The following is a 13860-nucleotide window of genomic DNA, read 5'->3' as shown; positions in this document are numbered from 1 at the left end:
AGATTCCCAAAGAAAGCACCGATCCCGTCGGATGGGGTGCAGCTCATCAAGCTGCACAGGCTGCTGTGCGTAGCACAAGGAGCGTTTGAGGTGGGAGAGGCCTCGGGGAAAACTTGCGGCAGGATGCTCAGCTCAGAGTGCCTGCAGCTCGTACCCCCCCCGGCCCCCGCGGCTCCGCGGGGCCCGCTCCCCACCGCCGCTTCACCGCCCCTCCGGCGGAGCGGGCTGCGCTCCCCCCGGCTGCGGCGGGGCTTCACCCCGCACCGTGCGGCCCCAGCGCCCGCCCCGGGGGCCGCGCCCGGCACCTCCCCGGCGGGGCCGCTGTCCTCGGGACGCCGTGACGGCTGTGCGCTCCCCGCCCTTCTCACCGCCCCTCTCCCCTTTCCTCCTCCTCCTCTTCCTCCTCCTCCTTTGGGAGCCTTGCCTACCCTGCACACCTGCTTTGCCATTTGTCGGCGGCTTTGCTAGGAGGGGAGAATTTTCCCTCGGTCCCTTGCAGCATCCCTCCCCGGCACACACACACATACACACGCACGCACACACACGCTCGCTCACACAGCCGGACAAGCAGAAGCACCGCGCTGCCCGTGCCTCGGCAGCCGCCGCCTCTCCGCACGCCGGCCCCGCGCTCCCCGCCGCCGCGGGGCGTCCTCCGCCTGCTGCAGCGCCGCCGGGCCCGGCAGCCGCCGAAGGGGGGCGGCGGCGGCGGCTCCCGCTGCTCCGCGGCCCCGCACCGGCAGCGGTAGGTAGGTACGGCGGTCCCGCGGCGGCAGCCCGCCCCGGGCGGCTCCCGGCGCTGCGGAGGGACGGGGACGGAGGGAAGGAGGGAGGGGAGGGCGACAGGAGCAGGGCGAGACGCGGTGCCCCAGCCCCGCCGGCGGCGTTCGCCTCGCCCGGCTCCTGCTCCGGCTGCGCTCCCGCGGGGCCCCGCGCCGCCCCCGCCGCTGCCCGGCGCCCCCCTGGTACCGGCTCTTCCCGGTGAGTCAGAAAGTTTGCTCTCCTGGGCGCCCGGTGTTTGTTGTTGTTTGGGGTCTGCCTGTTTAGGCTGGGCTTTTATTTTCTCATTCCCGCTACCGGGCTATTTATTTATTTATTTCTCTTTTTTTTTTTTTTTTTTTTTTTTTTTTTTTTTAATTGCAGTCGCTGCTGCAGCGCGGGTAGAACCGGGCTCCCGCGCCCGGCGCTGCCCCCGCCTCGCAGGGCAGCCTCCCCCGGGGCACACGCGTGGGCGGCCGGGCAGCGCACCCAGGGCGGCCGGAGCTCGGGTCCCTCCCGCTGCCCCCCTTCCCTCTAAGAGCTGTGTGGCTGCGGCTGCGATGTCGCCGACAGCCCCCCTGCAGTTGGCAAAGCAGCTTTTGGTGGCAACTCGGGAGGAGACTGTCCCATCCCTCTCCTGTTTCTCCTCGTTCCTTGAGAGAGTGTTTTAGAACAGGTTTCAGTGGAGCTATAGGTGACGGGATCCCGGCGTCACCGAGACCTGTGCTCCGTTTTGTAACTAGCAGTGTTACTGTAGCGGGTTAGCAGCTGAGAACAGCCGTATTCGACCCTGGTGAGGAGAGGGATTGGTTGTGGGTCATGTCCATCTTCCTCCTCTTTCATCTAATTGCTAGAAGTAGCTTACTGTTGTTTGGGGTAGAAGAAGCTCGCTTGCATTTTACTCTCTTGTCCTTTAATTCTAAATGTGGTTTGGCGGGGGCTTCTAGTTTCTGATAGGAAACTATCAGAAACTGGAGATTGAATAAATCCATCTCTGAGCAGGAGAGGCAAGAAGCTTTCAGGTCCTTCCAATGAACTGTGTATTTTCTATGTTGTGTGTTGTTACTTCTTTCTTTTTTTCTTATCACTGGGAGTTCTACTGTAATGTCTCAAAAGCTTTGATGTTTTTTTGCAATGAACCTCATTTATTTTTTTTCTCAAATTTAAAATGCAGTGATAAAATACATAGGCGTTAATAAGTGAGTTGAAAGGACTTTGAAATAGTGCATGTTGTGCATGGTGTGAAATTGTAGATATACATAAAAGAATAATAACTACTCTGCAGGTTTTATTTTAAACCTTCTCTATGACTTTGTGCTGAACTCTCTTCATCTGTCTCTCAGCTTTTAAGTCTGATTGTTTTTGCATTTGAGGTATCCTCTTTTGTTGTGGGAATGCATTGGTAGGCACCCACATTTTCCTAGTTTTCATAATCTTTTATTTGCTCATTTTGCAAAGACTTGCCACGGTCAAAAATAACTGAAATTTGCTATTGTGGCTTTCAATTTTGGATTGCTTTTCCTGGTGCTTTTATTTATTTCTCTATTTGATAATTTATTTATTTATGTTACAACTGAAGAGGGAGGGGCAGAGTGGGGAATTGTCTCTGGCTCTTCTATCTGTCCAAATGTACAAGAAAAAAAAAAGATTGTGTAAAGAAATTAAAGCACTGAAACAACCTAGATATGAATTCCAAGAACAAAAATTATGGTGGCATGTGTTCTTGCCCACACCAGGCATTCTGCAGCATGTGGTATTTACGGAACTTACAGTGTACAGTAGCTCTCCAGTAGTAAGAGAACGCTTTGTATCCTTGGAAGTGAGAGAGTCTTTGACAAGTCAGCAAAACTATAGATACAGTCAAGGAACGCTGATACACGTGTGAGTGTGTGCATATATAAATATCACCGGATTGCTTGAGTTCATTTTTCCACAGTATAGCTTGTCTTCTTCAGCCTGGAATATATGCATACTTTCCCCTGGATTTTGAGGCATTTTTTTGCTGCTTTTCTCTGTTTGCATGTGTTTTAATGTTAGTCTTAATCTCGCTGTAAAATACAGAATAATCCGGTAATAGATTTAGAAGACTTTATTGCCAGGCAAACCAGGCAATAGATCATGAAATCAGACAATAGTATTTTGTTTCCTAGCAACTCCCTACTGCAAACAGAAAACAAAACGGTGGTGGATGCTTCCACATCATGATAGCTATATGTTGAAATCTCGAAGTAGTAGATACTGAAGTACTAATTGTGCTGGGAGATTAACTCCTATTTGTTACAGCAGCTTAGTTAGTATTTTCCTTTTGTGAGAAAGATTTGCTGGGGTAAATGGAGTAAATGGTTAAAATTTCACTCTGGTCTCTTAAAAATAATGTCTGTTAGAATTAAGAGGGCACAAAATTAAGTAGAACTTCTACCATTAAAAATGATTTAGAGTTGTCTGTTCTTATTGCAGGATTGTTTGTTAAATCTGTGCTATTACGGACCCTTGAAAATCAGATATATCATCTCTTGTATCCAACATCCAATATCTTTCTGGATTTTGTGTTGTTAGTCATCCTTTAGCTTTGTGTTTTAAAACTATGCTGATTAGAATGTATTGAATGAAAAATCTTTTGTGGCTCCTAGGAATAGAAAGTAAAATCCTAAGTGCCATATTGCCATGTTTATGTTCTTGGCACCCAGTTCAGCCCTTCCAAGGAATCAGCGCTATCACCGTGCAGCAGGATTGGGTCCTAAGCCATCATCTTTCTAAAAGTGATTTTGATAATGCAGTAATTCCCTTAGTTAAAGTGCCTGAGCACTGAAATGGCATCTCGACCCTGAATCAACCTGGGATGCACTTTGTGCACTGCCATCTATCTGAAAAAATCCATTAGTGCAAGCTGGAGATCTGACCTGGGACGGGTGCAGGTGTTCATGCTCTGGAAGCTGCTGGAGATGCTGAGCTGCAGCAGGAAAAGGAGGTGAGCAGGCACGGATGTGTAGTTGTATGTACAAGGCAGTAGAGAAGTTTCTATGCTTTTGTCTCTCTTTTATAGGAGAAAATGGCAAAGAGATGTTTGCTGAGTTTTACCTACAAGTCTTCACTATCCAGCAGCATTTACAGACATCACACAGTAAATTGAAACAGAGGTAGTTTTCCTATTGGTTGCATCAGTGATTCTGTGAAAGGGAAAATAATATTCCAGTCTTGGAAACTGTAAAATCCCAAGAAAAATTTACTGTGGGAAAGATAGCAAACTTAGTCAAGTATGCATTTTTAAACAACAGTATTCACGCTGGGCATGTGAAAGGTATTCTCTGAACAGGGGGCTTCACAGCATTATTTAAGAGATCCCATGTGCAGTCACAGACAATTTATTTATATTGCCCATAGGTATTTTCCTGGTTCATCTCAAGTACTGAGGTACAAAAGGGTTACAGCAGATGCCACTTGAATAAAAAGGGTTGAAGTGGAATGGTCAGAGAGTATTATAATTCTGATATATATCTATGGGCAGCTACTTTCTTGTCTATATTTGAAATCACACATTTTAGAGCCATAGCATGTGTGGATGGTTTGGTTTAGAACACGCTAATTGAATTTTGGAAGGCTTTGTGGATTGAGAGGAAGTAGTAATTTTCCAATTTTTCTTCTCCCTTTCTTTCTCAGATGGTACTACTCCCAAAACGTGAACCTTACAATTAGATAGTCCACAGATGAAGCTTGATATGGTTGCCTAATTACAGTCTCTACTTCACCTCTGCCTGTGTTTGCCAGGCAGCAGAATGAGAGAAGGCAAAGAAAACAAAAAGTACAAACAAAAAACAAGGGAGAGAGGTCATGAAGTATTCTGTGTAGAAACAATGGAAGTCATTTGGAAGTGATTTTAAATACTCTCCACTAAACTCCTTTTACACCAACTGCATTTGTTAGTGGTGGTGTATATAAAGCTTTCATCTGCTATAATATGGGTTGGCCACTGATGGAGCCAACCCATGGCCCAAACCAAAGACCTTCTTCTCCCTTCTCCCCACTAAAGATCATCTTAAGCAGAACAGTGAGTTATGTCCATTCCATTTAAAGGTGTTTAGGGGACAGGAATTAAGAAATTGACAGGTTTGTTCTCTCTCTTAATTGCACAATGATGGTCATTGCTAATGAGCTATCAGGGAATGTGCTGCATATGTTGCTGAGATACAGGAGCCTTTCCAAATTTTTCACAAGGCTTTCTTTTATTGTTATTTTTCAAATTGGGTACTGAAGTAATGAGAATATAGAGTTACTTACTCTATGTTTAAATGTATAGGCTTCATGATTACTGTACTAAGGGATAAATACTTAGGTATTTATTTCCTGTTCTTCTTTTAAGAAAGGAACAAAAGCATGCTGCAGTTTTTGGATTCTCTTGAGGCTTACCTTTAATCATTGAGCTGTCAATTCTTGATAAATACAGAAAGCAGACCATCCAAGTGATTACAGAAACTGAGGATTTGGTTCAGCAGAGTTGACTTGTACACTCAACTTTTTTTTTTTTAGTGTGTGCTTAAGCTCATCTCTACTTGCTGAAATCAAATGGATTTAAGAAAGTGGTTAAAGTTAGACATGCAATTAAATGCTTTGTTGAATAGGGCAAAAGTAGTGTCTTTGAAACGAATGTCTTTGCTTTGTAGTAAACAGAACTTCAGGACAATTCCTCCAGGATAGTAGAGTGAAGGGAACAAGTAGGGGGAAAAGGCAAGTTCTTGGGGCAAGGGGTATCAGATCAGGAACTTACTGGTGGGTGACAGTGATGCTGGGATTGAGAATTAATAAGTGAGTCTGGAATGGGATTTAATTACAGAAAAGTATGGTTTGTGCTTGAGCTGTCAAGGAAAAGGTACCATTTTGGTGAAGAGGTGGGATTTCCTTTTTATAAGAATCTGTTGTGAACACATAAAAACTGAATATCATCTTAACAGGAAGGTACTGAGAATTTGATGGAGGCTCAAAGAAGAGCAACAAAATACTCATGGGTCTGGAGGAACTAGCTTGAAGGGAAATTGTCAAAAATAGACATCTCTAGTCTGGGACTGAATGTTAACTATGGGTTAACTATGGACTAATGGGTTAACTATGTGTCTGTGTTTGAAATGTATTTTAGTCAAAGCAGATTTTTTTTCTCTGCCTTATGTGAGATAATACCTATGACTAAATGGAGAAATGGAGGAAATAAATTTTAAAATGAATTCTGGGCCAAAATTCAGTAATAGAAAAATGTATTGTAACCTATATTAGTCTGGGTGTAGTGCAAGCCCCCCACGACTCTTCAGAAGTTTAAAATTAGAGTAGGCAAATTGTTGGCAGGTGTACTGGAGAAGGCAGTCCTGCATTTTCAGGGAGGTGAAGTACAAGATCAACCAGCCCCTTTTCATGCTTCTGTTCTAGTTTTAGCTGAAAGTTACAGGGGGTCAGATCCCAGACTAGCCAACCTTGCGTTGGTTTCCAGTGCTGAGGCTGTTGGGTTTTGTGCTTTTATAATGCAGGATTCAGAACAGGGTCATCATGTTGAGCCATTGATTGGATGGTGGATGTATAAGGATTAGCTACAGTAGATTTTTTTAGTAAATGGCTATGGGGTTTTTTTTGTTTATCCTTTCGGAGCATTTCAGGTGGTATAGAAGACACAGGGGTGACAGCTTCCTCTTTCTTGACAGTTTCTGCAGCATTTTTTTATCATTTGAGGACACTTAGTGCCATCAGGTGCAATATGGATAGCAGGTACTGTTCCTTCCTTCCTGTCCCCCCGTCACAATGCCCTGATCTCAGCATAGCTGTCTCCTGTGATCTGGCTAGCCAGTGTGCAGTGCAAGTCCTGATGACCACTGCCACCGGTGGTGTGTTTTCTGGAAGAGACTGAGAAAGGGGGAGAGACATAGAGATGATTTTTCTGAGGATGCATTGCTTTTAATGTCTCCATCATCCATGTAAACTGGGAGAAGACTTAGCAAGGGAATGTGCAGGATCAAGGTATAATGACAGCTTTCTTGTGGAATGACAGTTTTTCCTGGAAGGAAGTTTAATACACTGGTTTTTTGCAAATCATGTTACTCGAAGCAAGGATTCAGGAAAAAAAAAAAAGTTCTGCAGACTGATATGATCAGGGAATGTTTTCCAACAGCCATGCCAATTGCAGAGGAGGAGGTGGATTTCCCTCTGCTGTGCTTTATGGATACCTGACAGCCAACTGTTTAAACAAGGCCTATTTTGGTAACCAAAAGGTAAAAACAAGTGATTCAGAATAACCCTTCTTAGCATGTTAATGATTAAAACAGTAATCCTGCAGCAGTATCACATACAGGGGAAGGCTGATCTGGCTGAGCCGGTTGGTGAGACTGACCTTTGGTTTAAGTACTTGACAGTGCAAGAAAGGAGTGTTTTGAAGTAGTGAAAGACAGGTTTAGGTCTTCTGTGTGCAGTATAATGTGGAAAAAAATTGGTCTGTCTGTTAAATGCCAGTACACTCCCAATACACTCCAGGTGTCTTTGCTTATATAGAATTCCTCTGAGAGGTAAGCCGGGTTCAGTCCTTGCTGGTGCTTGTCTCTGGGAGTTGGTAGATAGACTGGTGATAGAGATCTGAGAAGAGGTTAATTTTTAAGGAATGAAATTGAAGAAGTTTTGTTTTTTAGGCAGAACATAAGGATTAAGACTGAAGTTGATTGCCAATGCATTGCTTCTGCTAGAGGGACAGTTTTTTGGGGACACAAATTATTCATTTGTGTATGTTAATAACATTTATGTGTAATGTGTCTAAGATCAGGCTTGTTGAATGGGATAGTTTAGACTGATAGGTACTGTGTAAATCTAAGATTTTTATCTCCCCTTTGCAGGAAGAAGCTAGATCAACAGTGATCTTAATTACAACTTGTTTCTGTTACTAGATCTTTATTTTCAGAGTTAAGTTAAATGAGACTTTAAAGTGCTTTTATACAGGTACCTTTAATGTAGTGTTGCCATTTAAGATATGGGGTTTGGTATGCTGGATCTTAACAACACTTGTGGAGGAGCATTTTCTCCATGTCCAGAGTGGATAATACACAGTTATTCTGGTACAGGAGGTTGTTTCTGTGTAGGCTTTAAAGGGACCCCAGTGCACTACATACAGTGTAAAAATGCTTCAGGACATAACAGTTCTGCCTGGGGTAGAATACAGTGAGGATTTATTAGTATTTTTAAAAATTCTGTTTAGATTTATTCATTCCTTTTAGGAAGCATTTTGTCAAGGAAGCAAAGAAGAAATGAAATAGAAGGAGCTGATAAAGGCGTGGGGTGAATTTAGGGAGGTGGATTGCAATAACCAGAATGAGAGCATGTTCTTAGAATGAGCATTGGTTCTTCTGCCCTTATAAGAAGTATTTCAGCAATGACAAATAAGTTTGTTTCATCTGAAAACAGCGGATTGCTTCCTAATATTTTGCTGGTCTGACATTCTGTGAAATTGTGTTATATCCTAATTCAGTTGCTGCTCTGTATATAGAATAAGGGCTTGCTATTTTCTACCAAGTGAAGCATTCCCTCTCCTTCTGCAGTGGTGGAGGTATTTTGGTGTTAGAGGTCCGTGGATTAATATCTTCTGATGACTTCTGATAGATACTGGCATGACTCATGCATTTTCTGAATAAGTGATCTGCTTAATTTAGGGTTTCTCTCAGAGCTGGGACCTTTGCTTAGCAGTGAAATCTGCTGAGATCACAGCGCAGCGGGGGTATGGCTATAGACACATCAGTGTGGCTGTGGTCCTCTGCTGCCAGATATGGAGCAAGCACTCTGTGGATTTACTAGCTGTAAATGGGTGGTCTGTTCATGCATCCTCATGCCTCCCATGCGCACGCCCGTCTGGCTTTTACTGTCTTCAGGCAGAGCATAAGTGCAAGTACTGGTGACAGGCTGTTCCATAAGAAAGCTGATGATTTTAAGATCTTGGAAAGTACTTTTGATTTAGAATCTGCTATATATTGTCTTTCCCTTAGTTTGCCTAAAACGAGCATCTTGCTGGTTAATTTCATTTTAGCAAATGAAGGCACTCTTGGCCATTTTTTTGGTTCAAGTTTATTCATATCTTTGGAGTAAGAGGAAATACCATTTGTGCTGATGAATCATTTTCTGCAGTGTAATCTCCCATTTCATATGAACCAGAGAGCCATTACCATTTGTTTCATTGACAGCCTGTGAGGGAACATGCCATTTCAGTTCCTAGAGGAAGCTTCACCTGGGTGAAGATTGAGCAAGAGCCTCAGTGTGCTGTTGCCAATCTACTTAGCTACCCAGTTTCTTGCCAATTCTGTAAGCTTAACACTATTACATAAAAGCTTGTGAAACCAGGTATGGTATGTTTGTTATTAGTTGGGTTGTTCAGTTTTATTTTTTGTGATATGCTTGCTTAACTTCTGTATCATCTTACAGAACAGATGTAATATGTAGTTTATATTGTTTTCTTTACGAAAGAGAAGGGAGCTGTAAATTCACCCTATGAAGGAAACTATTAACATTTTTTTAAGTAAAGGAGGCTGGAAAATTGGCATTTCTTTTTCAGTTTCTGGGAAAATATTAAGGGAGATTATATAACTACATGAAGTCTCTGAGGAAAAGGAAAAAGAAGCCTTGCTTCATTATCAGCCTTGCTGATAATGAAAGAACCGAGTAGCTGCTTAATATAATCCACTCTTCATGGAAAGGTGAGAGAAGGAGACCTGTGCAGTCAGACCAGGCTTCATTTGTTCAAAACTGAAAGTAGGCAGCACATCTGATGGGCAAATGTGTATAAGGCTGGCTTGCTGGTCTGACACCTGTGTCTACTTTTTCCACATTAACAAAGTTTATTTTCTTTGGTGTTATATACTACAAATAAAACACAAACTGTCAAAGTAATAATTTTCAGGCTCATCTTACCCAAGAATCAAAGGAATAGTTTGAAGTGAGACAGTCAACTCACTGTAATCAAACGATTCTTCTATACCTCAAGTATAAATGCTGCATGAGTAGCTAGGCAGAAAGGAGTAGTGGTCATCTTGAAATGACGAAGAAAATAAGGTTCTTTTGATTTTGCATTGTCAGACAGGCTACTTGATGAAACTGAATATTGAATTGCAAGCAGAAGGTTGAATTTGATAATCCTGAAGATGATATCTCTTGCATCATTGAACTGCAACTTCAACCTTGGTAGCTTCAAGCTTGATATAACCTTTGCATCATTGAAGTACAGCTGTGATGACCACTGAAGTCACTGTTCTAGGTTTCAGTGGCACTTCAATGTAATTTTGTTGTAGAGGAATAATTTTGTTATCGGGGGACAAAGAGCAAGAGCCACTCATGTTTTAAACACGAGGAAAATGAAGACTTCAGAGTTGGTGAGAAACCTCCTTTCATGCTAATACAAAATGAGCAATATAGAGTGAGATGTAAGCCTGTATGTACTGCCCTGTCAAAGATACTTAAATTCACTAGTTGACTGGTAAACCAATGAAGGGAAAGAGCAATGCAAAACTCAAAACCCAAACCTAAATGAAACAGCACTTCTGTTAATGCTAGGTGTTTAGTGAATATGAAAAATGTTCAGAAAGTGGATAGAAGCATCTGTGCAAGACAAAATGCAGACCTATGTAGTGCTCCCAGCTGTGTCTCTAAGGGATGCCATGGGATGACTGTACAACAAGGAGGCATTCTGTAAGTGCCTGAGGAGCAAGCATAGTTGTGGCAGAAACAAATTGAAATGAGAACTTCTGAGGTAGGTATCTCCTGATGCTGAGCTCATCTTGGTGAGAGAGAACTGCCTGTATGATTAGCAGTTGGCTGGAAACAAAAAAGAGTGTTTATGTTTCCTTCAGTTACTCATGGACATCATCTGAGGAAGATCTTATTTTCACTTTTGCCTCTACTCTGTGGTCCTCAATAATGCAACTTTGTTTAAACAGAAATTGAATATTACTTCTGTAAAGCCTTTTTATACTGCATTGTATAATTCTTTTATATTTTTATATAAATATAAAAATTCCCCAGAGACTCCTCAGGGAAGTGGAAATCTTAGAAAGGCACATAATGATGGTTTCAGAAGGATTTCCAGCAGCTACAGCCTCATGATGCTCCGGTTCAGATGGAAACTTTATTAATCTAACTTGCAAATAACTGACATCTGAGAAAAATATTGGAGCAGGTCTCTTTTTAGCTATAAAAACTGAATTGCAAGATTAAATGTTTAATGTGAAGATAGAGAACAGGAAGAAGTCCCACAGTGAGTAGAGTAAAAGTAATGGGCTGAATAAGTTGCAAGAAATAAAAAGTTTAGAAAGTTTTTTCTAGTGGCAAGGATGCAGAGGGATCCTAGCATGGGTTGTGTGAACACTGTGGGGCTTTATCAGTTAGGGTTTTTATGCATTTGATAAAGAAAACCGTGTTGCCTGAAAAGAATGCAGCTGATTCTGTTGCATGGTTGTTTCCAGCTTTTTTTGTCTGATTCTCACCAAGCCCTACAGTGAGTGGGATAACAGGAAGTGGGACAGTCAGAAGGAGCATGGTGTTTCCCAACTTAAACTGAAACCCAGATGATCAGTCTGTTAGCCTTGTTTGTGTCAGAACAGTGGAATATATAGCAGTTGAGTTGTAGGAGATGTTGGCAGTTGAACATGGATGGTTCAGGCTTGAAAATTTTCTTCCCTGTCCAGGTAAGTGTGGGGTGTTTTTTCCATGTTGCACAGTTAGGCTTGAGACATTTTAATAAATTCACTTTGTCATTCATGATCCCATGCTAACACAACTTGAGATTCAGACCTGGTTGGTGCAAAAACATCCTGAAGCAAGCATAGCTAGAGAGAAAATTGATCTGTCTTCAAGAAGCTTATGTAGCCATATCCTAAGTTGTTAAGACACTCCTGAAAAGAAACTAAAAGAACGGTAGGTCTTACTGTCTAGAGACTTACGACTCAGCTACAGTGTTTTTGTGTATTTTGAGTCGTATACTTTCAGTTTTGGGCCACGTTGGAGGAATAATCATCTTACAAAATTAGTTTGGTAGTCTGCGGTTTGTGTTTTAAATAGTAAATGCTTTGTGGACTTCTTGCAGTGTTTCCAGTTGTTGTCTTCAATCAGAGGAGGAAATTTGTCTGAATTCTGGGAAGCATGTGGGAAAAGACTAAGGGTCCATTAGACTCTAGTTTCCGCTTTTCTGCAGATGTTTACTCCATAACTAGTATTAAAAGTAGCACGTAGACCAATAAAAATAACATAGTATATTAGAAGTACCAGAATGTGAATTCTTTTGGCAGAGAATATTGAACTCTCCTAGAAAACAAATTAGTTCCTGTGCATTATGTGTTCATGGAGGTTTACATGAGTAATGAGTCAAATGTTCTTTTAAGATGTATGGGGCCAGATTCAGATCCCCAGTGATTTAAATTTTGAGTAATTCAAAAGATATTTATGAATTATACTTCAATAACAGATTACAATCTGGTTTTTATTCTGTAGGATTTTAATAAGGTTATAAAAGGGAAATTCATCTTCATTTTCCAAATGTGTAGCAAGTTACATAATTAATCCAATATTGTCTTCATTCTGGAGGAGGCTGTTTAACTTGCATTTCTTTGTCAAATACCATGCAGACAAGCTCATGTGGTGGTAATGTTAACTAATGACAGAGTTATCCAGATAGTTCTGTCATTAACTTGGATTGTTTTCAGTAGAGAAAGAACGCATTGCTGAAGAGAAGAAAGCATGCTATTTTTGCAGTCACTATGCAATTAGCTCATATAACCCCTGTGCTCATCATGCTTTGTATAAAATCCAGGGTGACCAACTGTAGGTCATTTATGTGAGAACAAAGACCCTGGGGCTGAGAGACAGTTTATTAAGATAATACCGTGGGGTGAAGATCAACTGTCACAGCAGTTGCCAATGAAGTGTGTCTGTATTTATTGAATGCTTGCATAAGTAAGAGTTGCTTGAGTTGGGATGTGTTGAATACTAAAGAATGGGGAAAATAACCAAATAAATAGTGATGGCGTGAGCATGGAGACAACCTCGCCGTGTTTTCTGCAGGTTCTCCTTTAGTGGTGATGGCTCTATGGACTTTCTGATGCAAGGTTGAGTGCCTGCCATTTTACCCATGGGATGTTTGTTATTTTTGTCCTTTAATCATCCACTTACTTTCATTAAAATGAAGGGACCTCTGTCAATTTTGGCCACTCTTAGCCAATGTCACCCAAAGTTAGCAAAGAAAAGGAAGGAGAAACAGATGAAGTTGCAGACAGAGCATCATTTAAGACCCATTCTCAGGACACAGGGCTAAAAAGTATTTTTCCCAGATGTTTCTCTTTCCAGATAGAAAAAAGAAAAGCTGAATTGAATTTTTTTATCCATGTCAAAGAGTACGACGTATGTTGTCACTTGCTGATGCCTCAGTGTATTTATCACTGGGAAGCCCACAGCAATATGCTTTCTAAATGGTTTATGAAAAATGGACGTAAAATCTGTTTAAAACTAAATAAACTTGTTGCTTTTATCTATTTAAGCAAAACAAAGCTGCTCTTGTTTGCATACTACTCTATGAACTTAGCATGTGTGTAATGGCATGTCTGGTGCACTGTTACTAACCATAGTAAGAGAAACAAGTTCTTTGTCACAGTGCCTCATAAAGGATTTTCTGTGTATGTTTTTCTACTAAAAATCTTTGATAATCTGTTATTAAATATGAAAGCTTCTTATTTTGGCTTTACAAGAACATCAGATTCTTCTCTACGAAGCATGCAGAAAACTCTGTGCTTAAGATTCAGTTTTGCAAACCCTTCCCCCCTTCTTGAAACATTCATATGGAAATACACCATTAACTGTGAAATTCCCTAGCAATCTTAACAGCCTAGAAGAAGATATCCAAACCCCAGGAATACTCAGTTCTCAAGAGCATTAGTACTGTCTTTTGTTAATATTCATTATATTCTGATAAGTGATTTGATAAATTCTTTTGAGGGTCTCTGCTGTTTTTTTCTCTCCATTCCAGTAGTTGTTTTTTTGTAACAGTGCAATATTCCCACTGGTGGGAAGTGGAACCCAAAGCTTCTTACCATCTCTCCTAGAAAGCCTTCAAAA

General features: G+C 41.6%; 1 protein-coding gene across 16 annotated transcripts in view; it reads left to right on the top strand.

Annotated features, from left to right (window-relative positions):
• Positions 1–329: 329 nt before the first annotated feature.
• ENOX1 (ecto-NOX disulfide-thiol exchanger 1) overlaps positions 330–13860 on the top strand; it is a 358280-nt gene continuing 344749 nt past the window's right edge. For 4 of the 16 annotated variants that reach the window (XM_041716003.2, XM_072928803.1, XM_030272169.4 and 1 more), the window contains exon 1: positions 335–746. The gene's annotated coding sequence lies outside the window, so the exon portion shown is untranslated. The other 12 variants (XM_030272186.4, XM_030272208.4, XM_030272193.4 and 9 more) reach the window with 7 other exon arrangements.

This window comes from Taeniopygia guttata, chromosome 1 (genome assembly GCF_048771995.1).
Source record: "Taeniopygia guttata chromosome 1, bTaeGut7.mat, whole genome shotgun sequence".
Classification (NCBI taxonomy): domain Eukaryota; kingdom Metazoa; phylum Chordata; class Aves; order Passeriformes; family Estrildidae; genus Taeniopygia; species Taeniopygia guttata.
The sequence above is the reverse complement of the archived record's forward strand: the minus strand, read 5'-3'. Positions and strand labels throughout refer to the sequence as shown.